The 24,684-nt window shown below is 41.9% G+C and overlaps 1 protein-coding gene across 3 annotated transcripts in view; it reads right to left on the bottom strand.

The window, feature by feature from the left end:
* Window positions 1-23,906, bottom strand: part of KLHL29 (kelch like family member 29) — a 391,153-nt gene extending 367,247 nt beyond the window's left edge. For all 3 annotated transcript variants that reach the window (XM_088052485.1, XM_088052486.1, XM_005521832.3), the window contains exon 1: window positions 23,788-23,906. The gene's annotated coding sequence lies outside the window, so the exon portion shown is untranslated. The remainder of the gene's footprint in view (window positions 1-23,787) is intronic.
* Window positions 23,907-24,684: the final 778 nt, after the last annotated feature.

The raw sequence follows: 24,684 nt of genomic DNA, 5'->3' as shown, positions 1-24,684 counted from the left end.
CTTCTGGAGCAAGCATGTTTATTTTACATCCCATAGGGCATAATAATGTAGAAATAAAAAGTTGTGGGAGGGGGTAGAGGGTAGGAAGGGGAGAACACATCATGCACTCCTGCTGATAAACTCAAAGCACTCAGCAAGATTTAAATGACTGTGGTAAAGTCTTGACTTGATATTCCTGGAGCAGAAGTGGAAAGAATGATTTTAGAAGACCAGAAGCCCTACGCTCAATTCCACAGAGTCTAATAATTTCCTCAGAATCAGTTTGGTCTCAGTTTTGGTTTTAATTTACACAGAATAAAGTCAGCTTAAAAAATCCCAGAGACTAGATCAAGACAGGAACTGATGTGCCCCTAGTGAATGGGTTTTAAGAATCCCAACTCCAATGGCTTTTATCAGAATAATCCTAATATAATATTCTTGCAATTATGTTCTTCTTCAGTGTTTAAGTTTTTAATGACAGGTACAAAAATCAAAACCCAGCTGAGTCCAAGTGGTGCTAAAAGGATGATGCTACCCTAGTGCACACCCTAGGAGAGTCTCACTTCTACTTCTCCACTAATTGAATGGACCAAGACAAGGCACTTTCAGTGTTTTCACAGCGCAATGAGAGAACTTAACTGTTCCTACATCCAGTTTATATCAAGGACCTGAGCTCAGGAATTCTTATTAACTGAGAGAGAGGTGACTCTGCCCCTCTACCTTCTTGAGGCCACATCTGCACTGCTGCATCCAGCTCTGGGGCTCTCAGCACAGAAAGGACCTGCTAGAGCAGGTCCAAAGGAGGCCACAAAAATGGCTGGAGGGATGGAACACCTCTTCTGTTAGGAAAAGCAGAGCTGGGTTGCTCCGTCTGAAGAACAGAAGGCCCCAGGGAGAACTTACTGTGACCATTCAGTCACAGGCCTATAAGAAAGATGGGTACAAACTTTTCAGCAGGGCCTGTTGCAGTAGGACAAGAAGCAATCATTTTAAACTAAAAGAGTTGATTTAGATTTGATATAAAGAAGTTCTTTGCAATGAGGGTGGTGAAACACCGGCACATCTTTCCCTCTGGAGAGGTGGTAGGTGCCCCATCCTTGGAAACACTCAAGGTCAGACTGCACAGGGCTCCAAGCAATCTGATGTAGCTGTAGACATCCTTGACCATGGAAGGTATATTGAACTCAACTTTAAAGATCCCTTCCAACGCAAACTATTCTGTGAGCCCTTGAACTGCATTCAGTATGAAGGTATCTAATTTGAATCTTTATATTTCAACTGTTGGCCATGCACCTGACAGCTCAGCATTCAAATATTCGGTTCTGTGTAACTCAAGATGCTCTGCTTAAGTGCTGGCCATCAATGACAACAAAATATAAATACTCATATGGAAATAATGCAAGAAACCTTCTCTTAGGCAGGAATATTAACCTTAACACAGCTCTTGGCTTTGCTGATAAGCCTTGCTAAATGAACCATGTTTCCAGCATGCCTGAAAAATATTCTCAGCTGGAGACCAGAAGGTCCAAGCAGCCTGGAGTTGATCCAGATGATCCCCCATGACAACAAAGGGGAAAAATCTATCTCTGCAGACTTTAGTGATCACAGAATGGCTTGAGATATGACATCATCCTGAGTTCAGTTAGACACAGATGACTCTTCCAGAGAGTTATGACATCCCATTGCTCTTCATGCTCTAACTACACCAAGTTACTCATCAATCTGCTTTACCACAGATTCTGAAATTAAGCTGCACCCTTCTAAAGCCATTGGAAGTACTTCAACATTTTAGAGTGAGGTTGTAATACCCTGAAAAATAAGGAGTTTGACATCAAAGATAGCTATTTGTAATCTTCCAAGCTTGTCAGCAGTATGCAGATAATGGTGCACTGGAGACCAAGTATAACCAACTCCTTCAACCTGGCTTTGCTCAGCGTATTTATCTAGATAAGCAAACTCCTTGGAAAAAAATCACTAAATGTATATGCCAATTACATTTCAAATAGAAGTAAGAGTTTGGTGACAAAACTTAAGACTATTAGAAGCATACTTCAGGTGAGATTTAATTAAGAGTATACAAGAAAGCGCCAATACTGTGCCAAGTTTACCAGGATATAGAAAGGAATACATCTCTGGTGACAGATAGTACAGACATCTATGCCAGGCAGGAGACAAAGTGCCTCAAAGAGTGCAGAAAGCTTCTTTACCTGCTACCTAGGATGAAGGAACAACACTCAGGTATGAGTAAAAATGGCTTCGTCCTTGACATTCTGAATGTTGAAAACATTAAGGAGCTTCTGCTACATCACCTCATCAGTGTCTTTGCCATTGCAGTCTTTGCTAAAAACTTCTGAGGCTCTTAGCTTGTCATCACTGTATTGATCTCGTTTTGAGTCCTGCTTGGTGAAGCAAGGATAAGAGCGGCATGATTCGTGTTTTACTGTTAGCCAAAAAAAAAAATTGCTGAGATACCTGGTAAGACATATGGAACTGCAAAGCGCTAACATCTGATTAAAACACAGTTCAGTGAATTACACAATTTTTTTCCTGTACATTACTCATAAAAAATTAAACAATCGGGAGAGAAACCCCCTTGATACAGAGGGGGAAGAGCTCCATCCCACCTAATCATTCTCCAAGAATTAATTTGGCACTTGCCAAAAGAGCTCCTCTGCCACCTTCAAAGACACATAGAAGCCTCCTTCCTCTGTTGCAGGGATTTGGCTTGTGAGCGTGACACAAACCAGTGCCTTGTTCCTCATGTCGGTAGCATGGAAATCTTTCAGACACAGCCATTACCTCTCCCAACAGCAACACGGGAATTTCTTCTACAGTCGGTTTTCACTAATGGTATTCACAGCCTCAGAGTCAGCAAAGGATTTGGCAAGACTCACCCCAATTTCACTTTGTACCTTCTGGAAAAGCTGTGCGTAACAGGAGAAGCAGCTGCAGCTCCAAAGGGTGTAACAGGAGAGCAGCTGAGCTGCACCGCTCACCCCCCAGCACAACAGGGCAAGGTGAAGGCCAGACCCTGGCCCAGGCTTGGCAGCACAGGAGGGTCAACAGCATCTCTGACATCTTCCAAAAAATCAAACATGAATCACAGAGTAACTGGGCTCTGACAATGACACAAGTTTGCTGCTGTCGTGATGGGCTGCAGGTAGCTGGTTCTCATGTTTGAAGGAAAGCTTAAATACCTTTAAATTCAAACCAAAGAGTGCTTAGCAGTTTACTGGGCCTGGTCCCAACAACTCGTTTCCTTCTCTTCTCTGTTCTCAAATTTGCCAATAAGTATCACAATAGAATATAATTAACATTCACTAATGAGTGGGATACCAATTGCTAATCCAAAAGAATTTGGTTATGTGCAAGTAAGCAAACAAGTTAATGTACCATAAACTGTTTTGTTCATTTATTTTGAACATAGTTTGCTTTTAATTATGATACTTCCTAGCAGACTATTTTGCTGAAGTGTGCTGAACTCCCATTGCTATTATGCTTTTCCCCAGTTACTGTTAAAAAAAAAGCCCAAAAAACAAAACAAACAATAACAACCAAAAAAGCCATCCCAAAACCAACTGATACAGCAATCATTGTCTGTCCCTTCTCATAAGTAATAAAGTGGTAAAAGACCTCAAGAAAACTTGTTCCACGTTTTGTGTTTCTGAACTTCCACTGTGGGGAAGGATGCACTACTGACGCTTCATTGTGTTGTAGAAGTTTTCATTTCAGGAATCTTTCCAGTGGGACTAACAGCTCTTTGCAGAACAGATTTGGTATCTACCTGTGCTGCCAATTTTCATTTCAGGCTAAAGATGTCCAACTGGGTTCAAAAGAAAATCCCTTTCTGTAAAAGAACACATTTCAACATTTTCCTCTGACTTAAGTAAAGATTTGACCAGTTTAAGCTTTTAAATAGTTTAAGCAAGCTCTCCATCAGTGGGAGTTTCCCCACTGCTGCCCTTCTTAGAACATTGCTTAGCTACTAAAGTTGCCAGAAGCACCCTAAGCCAGTAACACAGTGTTTCTGGAAACATTCAGCACTAAGTGTGTAACAGGCTTTTTTGGACTGTCCAACATGCTTTTAAGGGATACCTGCTTTGAGTGTTGAACTACTGATTTTAGTTGAGCAAGGAGTTCAGCCTGTAACCACAAACTTTTATAGGATAGTGTAAACCCTGACCTTTCTCGTGTTGAAAGCACAAACCTTTGCCTCTTAGTTAAGATGCAGGTGAAAGCTTGCATAGACAAATAATTAACATCAGATGTTGGGTGTACTACTTCAAGATTATAAGCCAGGCAGCTAGTAACTATAGGGGACCAGCCCAACTCCAGGGTTTGGCATCTATTTCACAAAATGATTGTGGTCTGGACTCTGGAGCTACCAAGCATGCACGTAGTTTGGCACATACAGCTTTGCTGGTTGGGTGAGGCATCACTGCCACATGAAAGAAGTAGGTCACTTCAAGAAAAGCTGCCTCTCAGTGACAGCCTCTCAGTCTAGTTCTCAAGTCAAATACCAAGAGCCAAAGAGGGAAATGGGACCTCATGACCTCTCCATCCTGAGGTAGAGCAAGTCCTGCCAGATCACAGCAGGGTTGGGTTGGTTATATCAAGTAAAGAAGGTGGCCCATCCAGTCTTTTAGAAAGAGCACGTTCCCCCAAAAGGGTGAAATACTTTAAAATGTTTTCTCCCACAACCACTGTTCAAAGCTTGAAGACTTCCTCCAACATCTGTACAAGTATGTACATGACTTATGGGGAGAAACCTCATCAAGTCAAGAACTATGATATAAGCAATTTAAAGAAAGTAACTAAAGAAAGGCAGGTACTTGGCAGGCTGGAAGCCAGCTCAACTTCATGAAAATACAGCTGGAAGACAGATGGACAGTCATTTCCTTCTCAGATGGTTTTAAAATATGGAAATGAAACAATTCAAGTAACACAAAGACTTGACAGGTCTCAGCAACAAGATTAGTTATGAACAATGTCTTCGACTGCTACTTTCTTGAAATTTTTCAGGATTGCATAAGCAATATTACAACCTATTTTTAAGTGAAAGTCACCAATTCCATGCAGAAAGGAAGCATTCTGCTCTCTGTAATTGTTCTCTTATTTTCCACAAGCCAAGCCCTTCCTTCTTCCAAAAGGAGTGGGTTTTTCACTTGGGCCATCCACAGCTGCATCCCTCTATCAGCAGCTGGCAGCCACAGGTACTGCACAAGGACTGGTGCATCACTAAGGCAGCAGTGCAGCAGGTACCTGGCAGCTGTCACAGCAGATTATCCTTAATTCTCCTTTAAGTGCAAATAGGAAAAGCTCTATCATCTCCTTCCTGCACAGCCAACTTTCCTCTCATGGATGTTTCCCTTCTGGACAGTGCTTCAGATTTCCAACACATTATTTACTCCGATACTCCCACTTATAGCCCTTGCCTCTGCAGCACGATTACCTACAGCTGCTCAGTGGTCTGAGCCCCTGCTCTAAGCCATAAGAATACTCTCATGCTGAAGTTTCAATGCTACCCCACAGCCTCAGCTTTTCTGGGAAGAAGACACCTGACAGCTGCTGCTGGTGCCTGGGCATCAGACACCCAGAATGCTGTAAAGACTTTTTCCTACTTCATGACTCCGTTTTTCTAAGCAAAAACCCCACCTATGGGCAATACAGAAAAATCCCCACAACCATCCAGCAACAATAGGATTAGGACTACTCATCAAGACAGTTTCTGACAGACCATGGCCCTGCACACAGTTCCGTAAGCTCCATTCACTGCTGTACCAATGCACAGGCTCCTGCACAGCACTGGTGCCAGAAGTGTGACTTTGCAGTGTACTGCAGGTTAGTCACACACATTCATCCAGTTACCACAGCACTGCTGACTCCTTGCAAGAAGCACCTCAGTTAAGGAACTGAGCAGTTTGGAGTAGCTGCATCAATTCAACTACTCACACTAGCAAAAATTACCTAAAACAACCAAACCATTTGGGACCCTGTGGCTCTAATCTATGCTAACATCCTGTAATCCCCAAGCCAAAGATCATGAGTTCACTGTCAGCACGCCGACAGTTCCAAGGCAGCCTTCATCACTGCCTCTTTTGCCAATCTCAGAAAAACTTGCCTCAGTCACAGCTTTGAAATAATTTTTTTGCCTGCTAGGGCTCAATTCCATAAGTTTTTTGCTATTTCTTTGCCTACTGTGTGCAGCAGCTCCCTGGCAAGGTCTCTCGGGCTGTCAGCCATCACAGAGACACACTGGGGCAGACTGAGGGCATTGCTACAGGAGCCTACAACACCCTACAGCCCAACATACCACTGAAATAAGGAACAAGTATTTCACAAAATAAAGTGGCAAAATTCAAGTGCTGAAAGCCACAGGCATTGTTTTGGCAGCACATGACAAAGGCAATTTCTCAATTTTTGAGGGGAAGGACCATCTTGCTTTTGGAGAATAAAAAAAAAATCAAATACCATTGTCTTGTCTCTGCCTACTCTATGATGACTTGGATGGACAGGCACACTAGAAATAAATTTCATCCTACAACGCCAACCAAGTGGGGGCAGATGTGGTTTTATTATTACCTCTACAACCTGCTCAAAGCACAGGCAAAACTTCACCTCCTCACAGCAGCCAAAAGCCATCAACCCACTCCTGAGGGCAGGTCACCTTCGAGACTGCCCAGGCACAAACAAACAGCGCTGCCCTCCAGGACAAGAGATTACTGGAGCCCAGAGAGAAATGTGCAAGTCGCAATTTCTGCCACCAAAACTGGGAGCACATTTGATCTGAGTGCCTCAGGCAAATCCCTTCTCTTCTCTGCATCTCAGCTTCCCGGTTCCTAGAGCTTTGCAAAGCCTGACATGAGACACTGTAGAAATGCAGAAAGTCATGGCACAAGGGCCAAACAGATGCAATCACCTCAGATTTTCTGAAGATGGTTATTTATTCATTCTCACAGTGTTTCAGGAGTGCTGAAAGTCTGATGCCAAGAAGCCTTAACTGTGATAAAGGTCCAATGGTTGCCAACTGAATATTTGCTTTAATCACATTTGATGTTGTTCTTAAAGCTGCCTGCCAGCTTCTGGAGTCATTTGATTATATACAAATATTACTTCAAAGCGAACAAGCAACAGATACATTTTTATTTGTTTGTTTCACTGTTTATAAGTGATATTTTTTAGAATTTGCAGTGTGAAGGAAATGCACAGTACTTATGTTTGGATCTAATTTTCATGAAAATTGAATAAAAACAGAAAAACACCAGCCACCAAAATAATTTCTACCCCCCAGTAATTAAGTTCCCATGAAGGAAGGGGAAAAAAAGAGGGAGAAACAAAACCTTGCTATTCAGCCAACTTTGTTTAAGATATACTTCATAAATCAGCTGTGTTCAGCTTAAATCAGCACAAAAGAACAGAGAAGCAGAAGCCTTGAGGCAACTGTTCAGACACCTGAGAAATGACAGCCAGAAGCCGAAGCCAGAGAGGGAAGTTTGGTATCAAGTTTTTTTTAAAGAAATTCAACTTGACTCATTATAAAGGCAACACAGGAAAATAGATGGGATGGGGATAGACAAACAAGCAGAGACGAGCATTGCTCAGCTGGGGGAATCCAACACACAAAGATGCGTCGACCTGGAGGACTCAAACACAAGCCTGGCTGCACTGCTCTGGCCTGAGCTGACAGAAGCCTCTGGGACTGCACAGCTTGTCAGACAGAGAGGGCATCCTGTACACAGTCATACTGCTCATTCTTCCCCCCCCCTCCGTGATCTGTTCCTGAAAGTAAAACCAGAAAGAGACAAAACAGTGTCTAATCCTGAGCACAGTAAGGGAACAGTCAGACTTCAGCAAATCACCACCTCCCACTGATGCAAAGCTTGGTAAAGAAAGGAAACCTGTGGAACTGCAGGACCCTTGATATATGCACGAAAAATGAGAATTTCTTGATATTAGCCTAGGTCCAAAAGATAAAATAAGATCCAATTCAGATTTCCCAAAATGTCCTAATCTCTAAGACCATTCAGAAGTGCCACTGATATTAGCAAAAAGGAAACTTCTGACCTTAAAAGCATCCATGATAACCTGTACTAAAATAAACAAGAGTAGATCAAGTAGCTTCATCTCAAGGACAGCAATCCAGACTTACAGTCCTTGAGCAAAATTCCTATGGGCACCATTCTGGAGATGTCACAGAAAACCCTGAAACAGCTGCTAAGTGAGGCAAGGAAAACAATACCAAGAAAACTTCAGTGTGTTAGCTTGAGGAATAATACAGTTTTGAAGTACCACTATCAAATCAACAGTATTGCTTCCTTACTCTGTGCACCCAAATCTGTGGGAAACACTGGAGACTCAGAAGGCTCAGAGGACCATAACAGTATTCTGGATGTAGAGAAGCTTATTTGAAGGCAGACTGAAGACTGCATAGCAGACTTTAGGGATGAAATAAAAATGTAAAATCATGACTAGCAAAGAAATGATAACTTCAGTTTCTCTCTTCTTGGTTGCATAACAAAGGGAAATTCAATAAAAGCTAGAAGTTACAGAAAAGATAAAACTAAGTCTCAAAAATGTCTAACCAGACTGCAGAGCTTGAAGGCAGAAGTTGTCAAGGCCAAAAAAAGCAAGAATTGCCCCAAAGCAGACACATATGATTAAGAACATCAATAGATTTAAGAGTGTAGGATAAAACAAATCTTAGCACATGGTATTAAACTTCTGGAATAACCCCCAAAAGGTATTGTGAGACAAAGATAATTACAACAGCCCAAATCAAAATATCATTTCTCCTTTTATAAATGGTTGCCCTTGGGAACTGCTTGAAGTAGGTATTTTTTTCTGAAAAACACCAAGTTAAATATTTTTTTAAAAAGGAGTACCACAAACTCAAATTCAGACAAAAACATATTGTATTTCCCATCTTTCTGAGACCACAAATGGACCAATAAAATTAATGTTATAAGTTCATTCCTAATGTATATCAGTTAATCACCTTAGCTGCTCAAGAAGGTAAAAAAACAGTAATATTAAAAATTATGTCTTTAAAACACATCCAGTTCTCCAGAAGCAGAACCTACTTGCTGTTTCCTAAAATAACAGTTTAACTGCTACACCCTGCCAAATTCCTATAATACTTGTAATAACAAACAATACATGCAATCACCACCATATAAAGTTAGTTACTTTCACTGCAAAAGCTACAAATCAACCTACGTAAAAAATTCTTGAGTTTTTTTACTTTCTTTTTGAAGATTTATTGGTTATTACACTATTTTGAGGGTCTTCTCATTAGCTACACCAAATATCCATCCATACAACTAGTTTTCCATTTGCAAAAGCAGATCAAAAAGGAAGTTCAGATTAGACACTAGGAAGAGGTTCCTCAATGAGAGGGTGACTGAGCACTAAAACAGGCTCCCGCAAGGAAGCTGTCACAGCACCCAGCCTGACAAGAGTCCAAGCAGCTCACCTTCATCACCAGCAAGCTCTCCTGCTCCCTAAAGAGAGTGCTGGTCAGACAAGATGATGGAAACAGCTAGTTTGGTAATTAAAAACACATGGGATTTTTTCCCATTCCGTTGAAAGCCGAATATCCTGAAAGTATTCAAGTTTCTTACCCAAGCACATACTGCCAACTCCTCAGTTTATTAGTGGATAGGCTGCCTCAAAGCGTAAGTACAATAACAAAAATAGTGAACTTGTTTTTCTGCTTGCTTTATTTTGGAATTCACAAAATGCAAAGACAGTCTTTTGCTGCTCAGAAGCAGATTTCAAGCAAGGCAGTCACCTGGCTCCAAGGCAAGCATTTCCTCCCCCCAGTCCAGAGGTGCCTTAAATCAGTGTTCGACATCAGACTGAGAAAAGCAGCAAAGTAAGCAAAAGGTGACACATAGTTCTTTTTAATATGAAAGGCGTCTGCTGAGGCACATTAAAATGCTAATTCAAATGCAGAATAATTAGCATCTTTATAAGATTTCAGTCTGGTATTGGCTACTTCTGTCAAAAGATACTATTGGCTATGTGGTCCTACTTAACAGAACAAAGAACTCTGACACAGACCTACAGGACTGAGTGAAAATATGTTGAAGTTAGGTATGTCTTCAAACATACTCTGGAAGCAAAGGAATTGTTTCTGATATAATAACAATAGTACTAACAAGTTAGCACGAAGATACAGCAGTCAGGTCAAATCCTTAAGTCACTGTAGGAAACGTAGATAAGAGCTTGTTTTAGCTCAGAGTTACACTGAGACCTCATATGGTCCTTACTAATGAAATGAGAAGAAGCAGTATCTACTCCCAACATAACAGCAGGGAAACCAGATTGCAAGGTTCTTTTGCTAATATGAGTTACTATCATGTTGAGGGAGCTCTGCACTGTTGCAATAATTGCAGATTTAACAGGCTTTTTCATCTTTCTCACCTTCAAATTCTCTCTCCTTCAGAGCAGCTTAGTGCTGCCATCTACTTTTTTTTCTTACCCTAACAGGTTTAGGGGTCTTTATGCTAGCAAAGTTCTTAGCAGACTAACTCACCCACTACGACAACACTCCCTCACTTAAGTCTTTACACCTGGGTCCCCACATTTATATGTATGTGGTCCAGCTCATCACCACAGGCAAAATAAAAACCCAAGGAAACAAAATACAGAATCACATCCAAAATCCTTGTAACACTAATTTACACTTGAGACCTCAAATATTAAGAAAACCCCACAACTACCTCAACTCTTAACCACAAGATATCTTTTACAACCCTTGGAAATATTAAGCTACTAAATTCAGTGATGACAAGGTACCAAAGACATAGGTCTTTATCAAATCATCTGGACAGTTCTAGAAAGCAAATTTATCTAGCTAAGAATGTTACTCAAAGTTTTAGTCCTAGAGAATTAATAAAATTCTTTTATGTCATTTATTTGCAGACACTAACACCGCTAGAAAAAAATATTTCCTGGCTGAAGGATATATCATCTGAATAAAGAGGCTGAAAAACATTGAGGTAGTTTAGTAGGAGACTGCCTGCTGCTGATGAGGCAGAGCTAGTCTTGATTAATCCTTCACCTCACTTTTTCATTGCAATCATTTTAAAGTCTCAGCAATTGTTTCCACAAACCCCCCCAGTCACCTATTGTTGAGGGTCTTCACCCTATTTTGCATAGAAGAGTGTTCAGACCAGAGCACCACAAAACCTCTGGAATAAGGGGAAGCCAGAGAACCTTCTGCCTCCCCCCGCTGCAGCACACAAAAAAGACAGTGCATCCGTCCCTACTGCAGACACCTGCCCAGAGGGTGTGCTCCAAAGAACTATGCTCTTTCCTTCTATCTTGGCCTCACCTTCATCCCAAACAAGATCACTATCCTCTGTGGATAAGGGCCAGATTCTCAAAGATCACAAAGTCTCCAAATCTCCAATCGAATCTCTCAGAGCACATCCCACACAAATGCAGAGAATGTCCTGCAAAGAGAAAGGCTTTTACCACTGCTCTGTCCACATGTGCCAGCACAGGCTGTTCAGAGCCCAGCCCAGGTTTGCAGCTTGGTCTCAGATGACCCCAGGCCTCTGCTGAGGCTGCAAACAAGTCAAAGGGACTCTGCTGGAGAGAATATATTTATCCATAGGGAATCGACGGGAATTAATCACATTATATGTGCTGTATCAGGCTGATGAAGGTCACACATCTGAACTAGAGCAGCCCAACCTTCAGCACAGATGTCAGCTTCATGAGGAAACACCCTGAAAACTGGCCAGGAAAGGTATTTTCAGGAGCAGGTTGTTTTTTTTTTTTCTTTTCTTTCTTCTTTCCTGCAGAGCTTTATTTCATAATGGAAGACAGACAAGTAAAAAAAGCAAAAAACCAAAATCAAAACGCAGTTCTTAGAATAAAAATTCATTTCCTAGCTGTCATCCTTGGATTTTGCATATCATGCCTTAACATTAACTGCTGCCAAACACAAGATGTCAGGTCCATCTGGCAGATGTACACTTCCCCAGCTGCCAAGTGCTTCCTTTAGATCCAGGGGCTTCGCTATTAACTATATTCGCAAATTCCAGCCTCTGCTTCCGAGTGCCCTGGAAAGGGGGAGCAAGGCTACACTGCAATCATCCAGAGCATCTGCTGCACTTGTGTGGTAGGGAGGGCAGTGGCCTGGTAACTACACCAGCTGTGGGAGAGCTTTAAGGAATTCTTTTCTCCCCAGATTATCCCTAAGTAAAATTAGAAAGTATTTAGAAAGCAGAGGGGAAACCCAACCATTCAAGCCGACATCATTACTTATTTACATATAAATACAGCCAGGAAATAAGCATATGTATTTATATATAAACAAAAAAGCTATCTGTACAATGTTTCATACATTGCTTTCCCGTCCAATATTTACTACTTTATTCATGACTTAAAGAAAAAAAACTTTTTCCCCAAGAAACTGGTGATAAAATGCCCTCTGGTGGGCGTGACTGTGGACCTCTACATCAACAACCACCTCCGAAATAGTTTGGAGCCTTCAATATATTCCTGGGATTACTATTTTTAATGGAGTGAGACAAAGCACATACTTGCCTTCCAGAAGAAACAGATACACCACTGACCAACAAGCCTGTTTTACTGCTCACTATCTCTGGATTAGAATAATTACAAAATTTTTTAGAAATCCTATTAAAATAGTTCTAGGAATCACAGCATTCTGTATTGTTCGTTTTACCTCTCTAAAATGTATTTTTGGCTTAAAAAAAATAAGCAATTAAGAGAAACTGAAAAGTGGCATTAAGTTCTGCTTTGCCTCAGTATAACAGAATCTTTGTCAACTGGAGAAAGGAGGGGTGGAAAAGAACAGCATTTTCAGAGCTTATGAATCATTTTTGTCCTGTTAAAGCACCAGGCACAACTAGGGAGGCAGCTCTAACTGTACAGGCAAAAAATAACAGCCCTTGTTCCAGAAGAGTTTATTGCCTAAACAGAAAAATCAAAGATTGAAAAAAAAAACCCCTCAAATATAAACTGAAGTTAACACGATGTGTTTTACCCTTCAGATGCTCAATAAATGTGGGTGGCGCTTTCATTAATCTGAAACAAGATAAATCTAAAAAAAGAGAGCTGAAGGTTTCAGATGCAGTGACAGAAGACATAATGCAGCAACTTGGGGGCAGAGTGCATGTACAGCTACTCTGAAAATATATTTATATATATGTAAAGCAGACTGCTTTGGCAAACCAGCAACACTGGAAGAGGAGAGCTACCAGGCAGATGGGACTGCATGAGCCTGACCCTAAAGCAGCCAGAAAAAATTGCAGTTACACACAGAACTCAAGACGAACCCACAAAGTTTCTACGGTTTTGTTTTTTTGGTTTTTTTTTGTGTGCAACAGCAAAGCTTCAGAGTGACAGCTAAATAAAAAGACAGAATAGAACACTGAGGTCACATGAAGGAAAATGGAAGAAATCCACTGCTTTCCAGAGTTCCCTGGAAGGTCTGAGTGCAATATTCTGTATTAAATGGAAGCACATTCTCGGTTCATTGGGATGGTTATATATTTGTTTCCAGTTTCCACAGTACAATTCGCAGTTAACTGTTGCTGTATGCCAAAAATATTTGCAACTTTCATCTATACATGGAATGTGAAGCATTTCTGTCTTTTTACAGATGTTTCTGGGCAACAAAACTTTGCTCATGAAATTGTTCTGTGGTATAAAGAAATTATGATTTAACATTCAGGCCCTCCTTTTGCCCTCAGAAAGAAAAGCAAAAAACTGTCAAAACGTACTCATTTATTTGACACGTGCCATTACCCAAATCCTGCATCCCTGCTCTGTACAGAGCTCCTTCCCTCTCTAGCGCAGATAGGTCAGATACCAATGCTTAGAGCCTGCTCTGGGCTTCGCCAAGATCAGAAACTTTTAGTTTTAAATTCTTTTTAGCCGACAGCCTACACAGAGATTCGGAGTTACATTTGGCATTTTTTCCTGAAGACAGAGGCCATGGGTTTCACAGAACAATGCTGTCACTTGGTGTTCTCCTGTACAAAGTTTCTGATCACCATTCTTTTAAGCACATCTGGACATTATGTTGACTGCAGATACCATGAAACATATTTATTTTATTAGATACAGCAAGCCAAGATTAAATGGCCTATTTGTGCATGTAATAGTTATACACACAGTGCCCAGGCAGTAATCCTGAATTTTTGTCTAAAATTAATATTATCTAGGTAAAATGAGCACTGACATTTCTTGGATCTTATCCTGGTGGTTAATCTTGAGGTTTTTTAATCTTTCAATTTTCTAATCAAAAAGATGGCTCAAGGCTGAACAGTTCTGATTGTTGTTAAATTTCCAATCCTTTCTACATAAAAATAAGGGTTTCATGCTTTGTTTCTAGAGCAAAACTATCCTCTTAAGCCAGCCCTGAAGTGGCTATAGTCACAATTCAAGAGATGACTGGTCTACTGAAAGCCATGAACTGACAGATTCAAATTTTACAAGATAATATTTAGACAGAAAAAGACTTACACTAAGTCATATGTGATGCCATTTTAGTAAATATCTTGAGGAAATCTGAGCCTGTTCATGTTTCCCTAAAGTTGAATAACTGACAGTGCATCCTAAAAATAGGAAGAAAATGGTTAATGAGGACTTCCACTGGGATTACATGCAACAGAGGTCTGACCAGACCCCTGGCTCCCCGAGCTGAGTACCCAATGATGCCCTGCTTAACCATCACCTCAAGCAGGAGATGCCTGCTATCAAGCTGCACCTGCACTTCCATCATAAATTAGTGTTTAAGCTTCTCCACCTGACCCAACTGGGTGTCATTCCTGATCTCCAGCCTACACCACCGTAACTGCCATCAGAGTACTGCAGCTGTACGCAGTTTTTTGAATAAAGATGCCAGCATGACACAAAACTTGGGGTTTTTGTTTTACTTGTATTATTCTTGAAATACAATACTTCAGTAACTTAGCTGCTGCAACAACAATATTTGTCTAAGAATAGATTTCAGAAGGCTTGAAGGATGCTGCTGTGAACTGTTCAAGTGTGATATTGAAACAGTGAATTTAAGGAAAACTTGCTTCAATTTCTTTTTTAGCAAGAACATACCCTATACACACACAAATGGGCTTTCAAAATTTCTCTCTGAGACAAAGGAAAAACAAATAAACCAAAATAAAAAATATTAGGGCAATCACAATTCTGTTCGTCTCTGGCTGCAGTCTGTGTCCAAACACCACTTACAAAGTCAATCTCACATTTTACGGACTTCAGGCAAGCCTTATTATTTCTTTAATTCCTATACCGTTTCTATGCTCTTTTTTTTTCCTCCTCCAAGTAACTCCAATATTGGCCACAACTTTGCATTGCCTTTTAGTTCCCAGAGAGATAAGGCTGTGATGCTGCAAAACTCTAACTGCCCGGAAGTTTAATCATAAAACTATACACTTCTCTTTCAAAAAGGAAAAATATACTAGGAAATAGACTTTATTTCAGAGATTCAGTAAACTTAAAGAAAGGGTAACACATTTATCTAATCTTTTCAGGGTACTGAATGTAACTTAATCTGATGGCACAGATCTGGGCTAAGGACAAATTTGGCCCATTTTATATAACACAGAACTGAGGGGAAAGAAGAAAAGGTACTGAAGCACCTTGACCATACAAACCAGAAGTTAGCAAGTATTTCCTTCCCTCTTTTTTTTTGCTGTCATCTGTTGAGGTTTGCAGACTTTTTCTTCCACCTCAAGACCTTCACAGTTGAATTTCACAAGTGATTTGTTCCTCAGGGTAGAGAAGCACTGTGCAACATCAGATACATATTGGAATATGTCAGCTCCACAGGTGTTAACTAGTTCAGGATTTGGTCCACAGTTCAGCAGCTCTTGTGACAATTCACACATCAAGATCAACTGAGAGGTTCCCCAGGAGGTCCCACACAGCCACAGCCCACACTCTTATGTGCTACAGGCAGCTTTTAATCACATCTCATTACATTTGTTTGCAGTTTTAAGGCTCAGACCTCCGAAAGCAAGCGGGAGGTTTTTACTTTCAGTCTCATATAAAGCCCATAAGGAATAAAATGTTGGCACAGACAGCCAAAGCCTCACAAATTCTGAATTTGAGAATGGGCATTCAATCCAACCTGCAGAAAAGCTAGACTAGCATCAATGTAAAAGAGATAAGAGTTAAGTCACCAAAGATCAAACCCAACTTTCATTTATGCCTATGCAACATTGATTTCTGTTAACTACATGTGTGTAACCGGGGGCAACATTTGATCTGAAGCCTAGTACCTTGATGCCCAGCTATTGTAAAACAGAAGCAAAAAGGTAACTACAAACATTTGACTGATGTTGCCTGCAAGCAGGGCATTGCAGAGAGCTCGACCAGAAACTCATATTGACAAAATTAAGATGGGGCATGGCTAACCTCACTACTAGAAGTAATTGCATAAATATTTGGAGTATTGTTAAAAAAAAATAAAAAAACACAGAAAAGATGACACTGGGGAAAGGCAACACAAAGCCACAGACCAAGAAATAAGCTACAACATGCAAATACATGCAAGCTTCTCCCAAGTTAATTCTCCTCTTAATGGAATATTGATTGGTATGCTCAATGTTTAGAAATGTGAAACAGTGTGGGGGAGAGAAGGAAAGGAAGGGAAGGCACTCAGAGTAGTGACTTTTGTTTAAACGATACATACTTTCCTCATATGATCAGCCAAAAATAGTGTAATAAAGAGGGCAGTGCAGTACATTTAACATTTTGCCTCACATTTTATTAGCAAGTCTGTCAGAGATGACCTGGGAGTGTTAGTCACACACTTTTTGTGCCCTTCAACAGGAAGAAGGCACAGCATTTTTCATAAGCTCTCATCATGCAATATCCTTATTATATCTGGTATTTCTCTATACTGAGTAGGACGAGTTGCAAAGTGTCTGTGGTAGTAAAGAGGCTTTTTGGTTGTATTCTCTTGAGCTTTTTGCACAACTGGGGAGAAAGCCACTGTCTGAGGGAAAGCAAGGCAGTCCACTGCCATGAGGAACACCTGGCTCAGCCTGGTTGCATCTATTCCTGTCCCCAGTTGAGAAGAGAGGATGAGAAAGAAACAAGTTGCATCTTTGAAGCAGATATTTATATGATCCAGTTTTTAAATAAAACCCTTTAAAAATATAACCAGTATCTCACAATCAAGCAGCCACTTACTCCAACCTTCCAGAAATTTCTCCCTACTCCAGTGACTACCAAGAAAATTCTAGGGGAAGTGCTTCTATTCTTTTCCTTCTTTCATTCATGGAGTCAGATATCCCTTATAGCTTCCAACTTGATTTAGTAAAAAGCCACACAATAAGAGGGCAAAAGTAAAAAAAAAACAACAAAACACCTCAACCAGAAGAACCAACTTCCACTAGCATCAGAATTCCTGGCCCTGATAATCCAACCAAAAACACCATGCTAAATAGCTCTGCTGAGCCATCCCATACTAAGGATGCACTTAGGAATATTCCCATGTCAAGGAGCCATTTCACTGTGTATAGGTCAATACAGCTGAAACAGTTTATACATTTCACATACATATATATTTTTGTGCTCTACTGCTTGTATTAGGACATGGACTTCATACAGAATTAGTATCTTCTCTGTCACTGCTTTTCCAAACTTTATGAAGGGTTAATGAATAAACTCAAAAATATATTGCTTAACTTCATTCTGCAGCATTTCATATAGTTTCAAAAGTGTTTTCCAGACATTTATATATCCAACAACATTTTGTAATATGAAGTGTTCCAATCTGGCACTGTTCCACCCTTGGCAGGCAAGAGACAATAAAAAAAAAAATCAAGAGAAAGTGAAAAATGAAGTTTCTGAAGCATATTATATGTTAGGAATCATTTAATGAATTCAGGTGCTCAACAAGCTACAAATCAACCAAACTTTATAATACCTATAGATTTCAAAGCACAGGTAAACACAGCTGCATCCACTTTAAAGTTATCCCATGTTGTGTGATTACTGCAATGAACTTCCTGAACTCTTTCACCTCTCCTTTTGATCTAGGGTTTTCCTGTGGCTGGAAAAACTAACAGCATTTAAATTTTTCTCCCTCTAATTAAGGGGAAAAGCATGTTTAAGCCTCAGACTGAGAAAATAAACCTTTCTCTGAGTAGTTACAGCATGCTGGGAATCTGCAAATCCACCAACATTGCTTTTGCAGACCAAAACCAAAATCCTACAAGGTCTGACAAAGCAGATCTTAGAGCAGAATTATCCGATTTAAATATTAATTACTCATCAGCATGGACTTTAAGAAGTGTCTGAAGCAAAAGGCCTTAAATCACACTTTAAACCCAGGATTTCTTAAGTCTGCATTGTTATGCAAATCTTGGTTTTGGGATAGAGGTTTTTGGGTTTCTGGGGGGCTTTAAAAAAAAAACAACAGGAGTGAAGATTGATAACAAGTCTCTCTCCAAGATTCAAAAATAAGAAGAGTTACATGCACAGAGTCCAGCTCAACAAATTAGGCGCATCTTGAATTCGAGTCCTGCTACCAAACACTATTGTTGCCTCACATACCTCTGTATCAACTTGAAGGATTCTTCACAGTATCTCTCATCTGCACTGACAGTCCAAGAAACACTCCTGCCAGGGCACACTTAACAGATTTTAGTTAACAGCAGTGTTGCAGAGGAAATTTATCAGTGGCAGATTTTCTTGCAAACTGCTGCACTGAACGAGTTTCAACACACACCTTGAGATATAATCTGCCTCCCAATCAAACCATGTACTAACTGTACCTATGTAGAGCTCTCAAACTGGAGACCAACCCAAGAGAAACCAAACCTGAACAGAAACCCCAGCACTTAACACCACACAGCATATTGTAATGGATAGCAGGGAATTAAACAAAAACACAAATCACAGAACACCACAAAAGGAACACTGAGTTCAGTTTAAAATAAGTCTTTGTCTATAGCTTTAGCAGACTGTTTCACAGAATCAGTATTGCTATTGCAAGCCAGCACTACACATTACCTGAAATTTAAAGCCACCAAAAAACCCTGGTTTTTTTCTGATGTTAATGCCAATTATGGCCAAAATACAGGTTGTGAATATCTGAAAACTCAAGCCTAAGCATCATAGGTTAAAAAGAAAGAAAAAAAAAAAAAAGCAGCACATAAAAATTAGACAGAATGGTCCCATGTTCCACATACCCTAATCCACAACATAAAATTATTTATGGAAGAGTGTGACTAGGAATTCAGTTACTGTCATTTATCAGATGGTCAAGACAGCACAGAGGTAACTAGCTGCATAACAACAGCACCGGGAAGGCTTCTGGGCACCGCTTGTACCAGGTCTGGTTTCACCGCACCAGGTACACGATGCATATTCACACCCTGGGAAGCACTCTTGACTTGCAAAAACCTGACAGAAAGGTGTTCCCATAAGAGATTTCAAATCTATTTCCTTTTAATGCCTTTCTTTATAGCTGAGGAGGAGTTCTTTGTACTTCTGATAACAAAGGAAACACAGAAGTGACAGAAGCATGTCAAAGCTGTTTATGTTTCATACAGCCTCACACTCGGATTTGCTGTTGGCAGTTTACTTCTTGAGAAGAGCATCTTAAGCCTCCACACAGGAGCTCCACCTTCCTACAAGTAACTTTATGGAAGAGTTAACTGCACAGAGGGATGTTGAAACCATTCTCCACACTGCGTAAGCCAACATAAAATGAGAAATTTTTCAAAAAAAGTGACAAAGGGTTAATGCAGTAGTTCAGTTACCTGCAGGTATATTCAACATTATCTAATTTGTATGTTTATAGGCTTTAGGATAGAGGGTTCACACTGTCTTTCTTCTGCAGAGAGGTGAGTACATTAAGGAACTGATTAGATACACAAATAAATCACAGAACCTAATGATACCATGTCATATTTAAGGTTACTGAATCCGCACACTGTGCAAAATGGAAGATGTGGAGAGAAAAGCAAAAAAGCAGAGGGACCAAGTAAGTCACTAACTCATGCTGAGATTTTTAGCTAGCTCTAAGTCTCAACCGTGGCACAAAGAATTAGTGATCTGAAAGTGATGTAGATTTCAGAGCTGCACTATAAAGTTAAGGCTCTACGAACAGAGCAGCTTTGGGATCAGGCCTTCAGCTGTCTGGACTCCCTGGGTCCATAGCCTGTGGCAGCAAACCCAAGTGATCCATGGAGTTTAGTGGACAAGCCATTACCAGATCTCAAGTAAGATCATGCTAAACCTAAAGAAGGGATGATAGAAAATCTCAACGGAAATATTAAAGAAAGACCAGAACTCCAAAGTGCAACAGAAAACTTCAAATGAGTTTTAAGATTAAAAACTAAACTGCACAAAAAGGGTACGATGCAAGTTACAAGGGTTAAACAAGATGGGACAGCCTGGAATTTCTCTCCATTTACAAACCATGGGGTACTTTTCCCACCCTAATGCTGCAGGAGTTTCCACCACAGCACACAGAGGCAAGAAGGGAAGGAGAAAATAATTCTTTTGACCCTTTTATTTTTTTATTTTTTTTTTCCTGTGCTTCAGAAGAACTGGGTCCATCAGGTATCGGAACTAAATTAAAAGGTCAGGAAAACAAGTAGGCATGGACAAGACTGAATTGCAGATGAGCACAGAGAGGGAGAGACACAGCACTGGGATAAGCGCCAACAACTGCAAATAGTCATGGTCCCTACTCTGGTGGCTGCCAGCACAGTCCAAACCTGAGCGACTCCCAGGGACACCAGGGATCGCTACCTGGCAGAGGAGGACGCGTGGGAGCAGAGAAACATCACCGGAGAGACTATCACAGCAAACCTGGGCATAATGAATTCTCCTCGCAAACAGGCACTAAAAGTGATAGCACCAGATACAGTGCTCAGTAAACCCAAAAATAACATCTAATTCCTAGGTCTGTGCCTTCCTCTCCTTTCATTGAGAAGATTTCCAGTCAACATACACACTATATACTTTTTATTATTGGTTGAAGAAGAGCAGCAATCCTGGCAGCATGCTAATCTAGAAGCAAAGACAAAACAGATAGCTGGTTACTTTCTTCCCTCAAGATTTCTGCTTTGAAAAAACAAATGAAGAAGGATTTGTTCCTGCACACCACCACTTTTTGCTTCGTTTCAGCAAGACTTTGACAAAATCTAATTCACTGTGCCATGTATCCGATATATTGGGTATCTGAAGTATGACCATCACTCATTAGAAACATAATTAAAAAGTGACAAAACTAGATCCCCCCTCCCCAGCATGCAGATGAAAACCAGTAACCCTGCCTCTATTTGTAACCATGACAACTATAGAATATTTTATTTTGGTAATATAATTCACACTGAACATTTGCTCATAGGTTTTGTTGTTACGGGAAAGGCTGACACACTGTGCACACATTTCATAAGCTACTGGAGACAACAAATGCAGGAAAGTCAGGCAGTTGGAGCTCAAGAGCCCACTTTCTATTTCAGAGTTGATTTAAGACCCTTTATTGTAAGCAAAATGAACATGAACAAAAATTTATCCAAATTAAGTGTTACAGGTCATTACTTGCAAGACAACTACTTGGTATGACAGGATGTTTTTTCCGCTTTTAAATAAATCACAGTGATACCCTCATTTTTTCAAAAAGTTAGTTAATCAAGCATCAAATGTTCATTTTCAATTAAAAAACCATAGGCATTATTAGGAAATATCAACATGGATGTTATGGGAAAAAAACAGCTATGCAAAACAAGGCAATGAAAAGCACAGTTTACATATGCAAGCTAAGTCTCATCCTGGTTGGATCACTAAAGTATTTGCATAGCTCCAATATTTCATTCTAAACTGAAGACAACTTCCAGAAATACACACAATAAGAACAGGTTATAAGAATAAACAAACAAAAAGCCACAATCCTGAACATTATTCTGAGAAGATTAAACAACCTCCTGAGCATAACTAAAGTTTGACGCAGATAAATGTCAGAGTAAAATATCACTGTACTTGATTTTTCTCCACATGGGGAGAAAAAAAAAATAAAGCCAGTAGCAGCTGAAGCCAAAATACAACAATAATAGGCATACTATTGCTTTGGTTTGGAGGCAAACAAAAATAAAAAAAAAAATAAAGCTTATGGAACACTACCCCTTCTCTCACACAGATCCTATCTTTCAAGAAGGATTTAAAGTTTCAGCAGATTGCTAATTATAAGGAACAATAATATTGTTATCTGCAGTCACCTTAAAACTACTGTAGTTTGGGTTGTTGAAAGTACCTCAAAAGAAGAGCCTGATAAACATGCTTAAATCGGTGCAAGACACTCACATGTGTCTATACACACATACACAATTGCTCAGTTGTTTTCAAGACCACAAGGAAAAAGAAAGTTTCTTCATTTATTGGAAATATGCTTTATATAATCTTCCATTTAAACAAGTAATAAGCCTGCAGCAAACATGCACGGTTTTTTCCTTCATTGATGGAAAAGTGATTAAATCCTCCTTAATCTAGTTACCAGAACGCTGTATTTTTTTTCTATGCAGTTTTCATATACAGTAACAAAAGATAAGCAGCCAACTACATGACCAGGGCTCCATCATTTTTGGTTGTGGTGGGGAGATAAATCTGTCTCCAGCGTTCAAGGGACATTTTCAGTTTAATAAATGAGACCATAGGAGGAAAAATAAAATAACCTCGGAGACGATGAGCACACAGTTTATGAAGTGTACGACAAACACCGCCATCCATCTCCAGAAGTCCCTTCCTCCAGACCTTTCTCCACCCTCCGGGGAGGCACAGAGACCTGAACCCAAAATCCCGGGGATCACAGACCTGCATCCTCACACGACAAGGACAGCTCGCCACGTCCACTCAATGTCAAAACAGAAAGTAGCTTTTCTCTCCCTGCCTAAGCCAGACCATCCGAAATCCGGCACCCAAGGGATGCACCTCTGTGCTCCGAACGGCACCAGGCAGCACTTGGGCTCGGAGATCAGTTACAGGAAAACCACCCTCAGGGAAAGAAAGAAAAAAAAAAAAAAAAAAAAAAAAAAAAAAAAAGGAAAAAAAAGGAAAAAAAAGGAAAAAGCATCAATGGAAAAGCAGCACAGCAGCAGCAGCCAAACAAACCTCACACCGGCGAGGACATGTCATCGGCATGGGAATCGTGAGAAATGTTTTAATATACACACACATACATATATATTTAAGCAATATTGTGCTGTAAAGTTCCTCGTATGCGTCACGCGTGGGGATATGGAGAAACAAGAAGGGGGACGAGAATGCATGCCAGGCACAGGGAGAGGACGGGGCTGGCCGAGGCGTTTGGAAAGCAGGCAGGGAGGGAAGCAAGCTGCCTGCGGGCTGCGCGCCGATCCGTGCCAGGCACTTCCGCGGCGGCTCCGGGAGCGGGCCCGGGGCGGGGATGGAGGATCCACCGGGACAGCCGGCCCCGGAGGGATGGGGTCTGCGGGGACACCGCCGCCCCCGGGACTAGGGGGGGGGGGGGATGGAATTGAGCGGCCGCCGCCGCTCCCCGAGCGAGCGCCTGAAGTTGTGGGTGCGCGGCGGGGGCGGAGACCCCCCACGCCAAGATGAAAAAACCCCGGAAAAAAACCCAAACCATCACAGCAACATTCTGAGGGCCCGCTGGCCCCCGCACAGCACCCCCCAGGCAGCGGGAGGCACGCAGGAAGTTTTTAATGCGGACAGCGAGCGCAGGCGCAGGGCAGCCCAAGCCCCGCGATGCCCGGCGCGGCGGGCGGCGGGGGCTCGGCGGGCGCAGGGCACCGCCGGGCCGCTTACCTCCCTCCGCGGGGGCGCAGGCGGCCGCGTCCTCAGGCGGCGGGAGGATGCGCGGCGGCGGGAGGCGGCAGCGGCGGCTTGTGCATCGCAGCCTCCGCCGCTAACGCAGAGCCCCGCGCGGCTGCGGGCACCGGGAGCCGCGCTGGAGGCCGGGCAGGGAGGCGCGGCGCGGCGGCGGAGACTGCTGCGGAGCCGCGACCATGCTCCCGTCTGGCCGCCTTCCCCTCACCTACTGCCCGCTTTAGCCGGGGAGGGAGGTGGCCTGGGCGCCGGGGCGAGGGGCGGGCCGGGCCAATCACCGCGGCGGCGGGAGGCGGCGGAGCCCGGCCCGGCCCGCCCCGTCCGCCGCGCCGCCCCCGCGGGAGGGAGGGAGAAGGGAGGATGGAGGGGCCCCGGCCCCGGCCCCCGCGCCGCCCCGCTGCGCTCCCTCCGCGCTCCCTCCGCCCTCCCTCCGCCCGGGCGCAGGTGCGGGCGGCGCCGGAGCCCCGAGCGCTGCCCTCGGCGGGGACGTGAGGGGGACAGCGCGTTCCAAAGGTCACCGCGCTCCCGCTGCCCGCGGGAAAGTAGCGGGTACTTGGAAAGAAATATTGCCCCGCTTCATGAAATCATCGCTCCCCGAGGGCGTGATCCCGGGCCTCTGCAAGTCCACAGGAGTGTTGGAATACGTTGGTACCATTATTACCCAACAACGCGATTTAAATTTTTTTTTAATTTATTTATTTTATTTTTTTTTTAATATCCATTGCGTTTGGAGTCACTAGAGATTTTCCGCGTGGAAATCTGCATCTGTCTCTCTCTTCTGTATAATCTTGTATCTGCGTGTGCTGCTTTGTAGGGATCTCTCTGATGTGCACACAAGCTGCATATGCTGTAGTTTTAAACATAGAACACTTTGTC

Source organism: Pseudopodoces humilis, chromosome 3, assembly GCF_049639895.1.
Source record: "Pseudopodoces humilis isolate 2021_Gansu_Grassland_sample_001 chromosome 3, ASM4963989v1, whole genome shotgun sequence".
Taxonomy (NCBI): domain Eukaryota; kingdom Metazoa; phylum Chordata; class Aves; order Passeriformes; family Paridae; genus Pseudopodoces; species Pseudopodoces humilis.
This window is presented reverse-complemented; position numbering and strand designations above follow the sequence as displayed.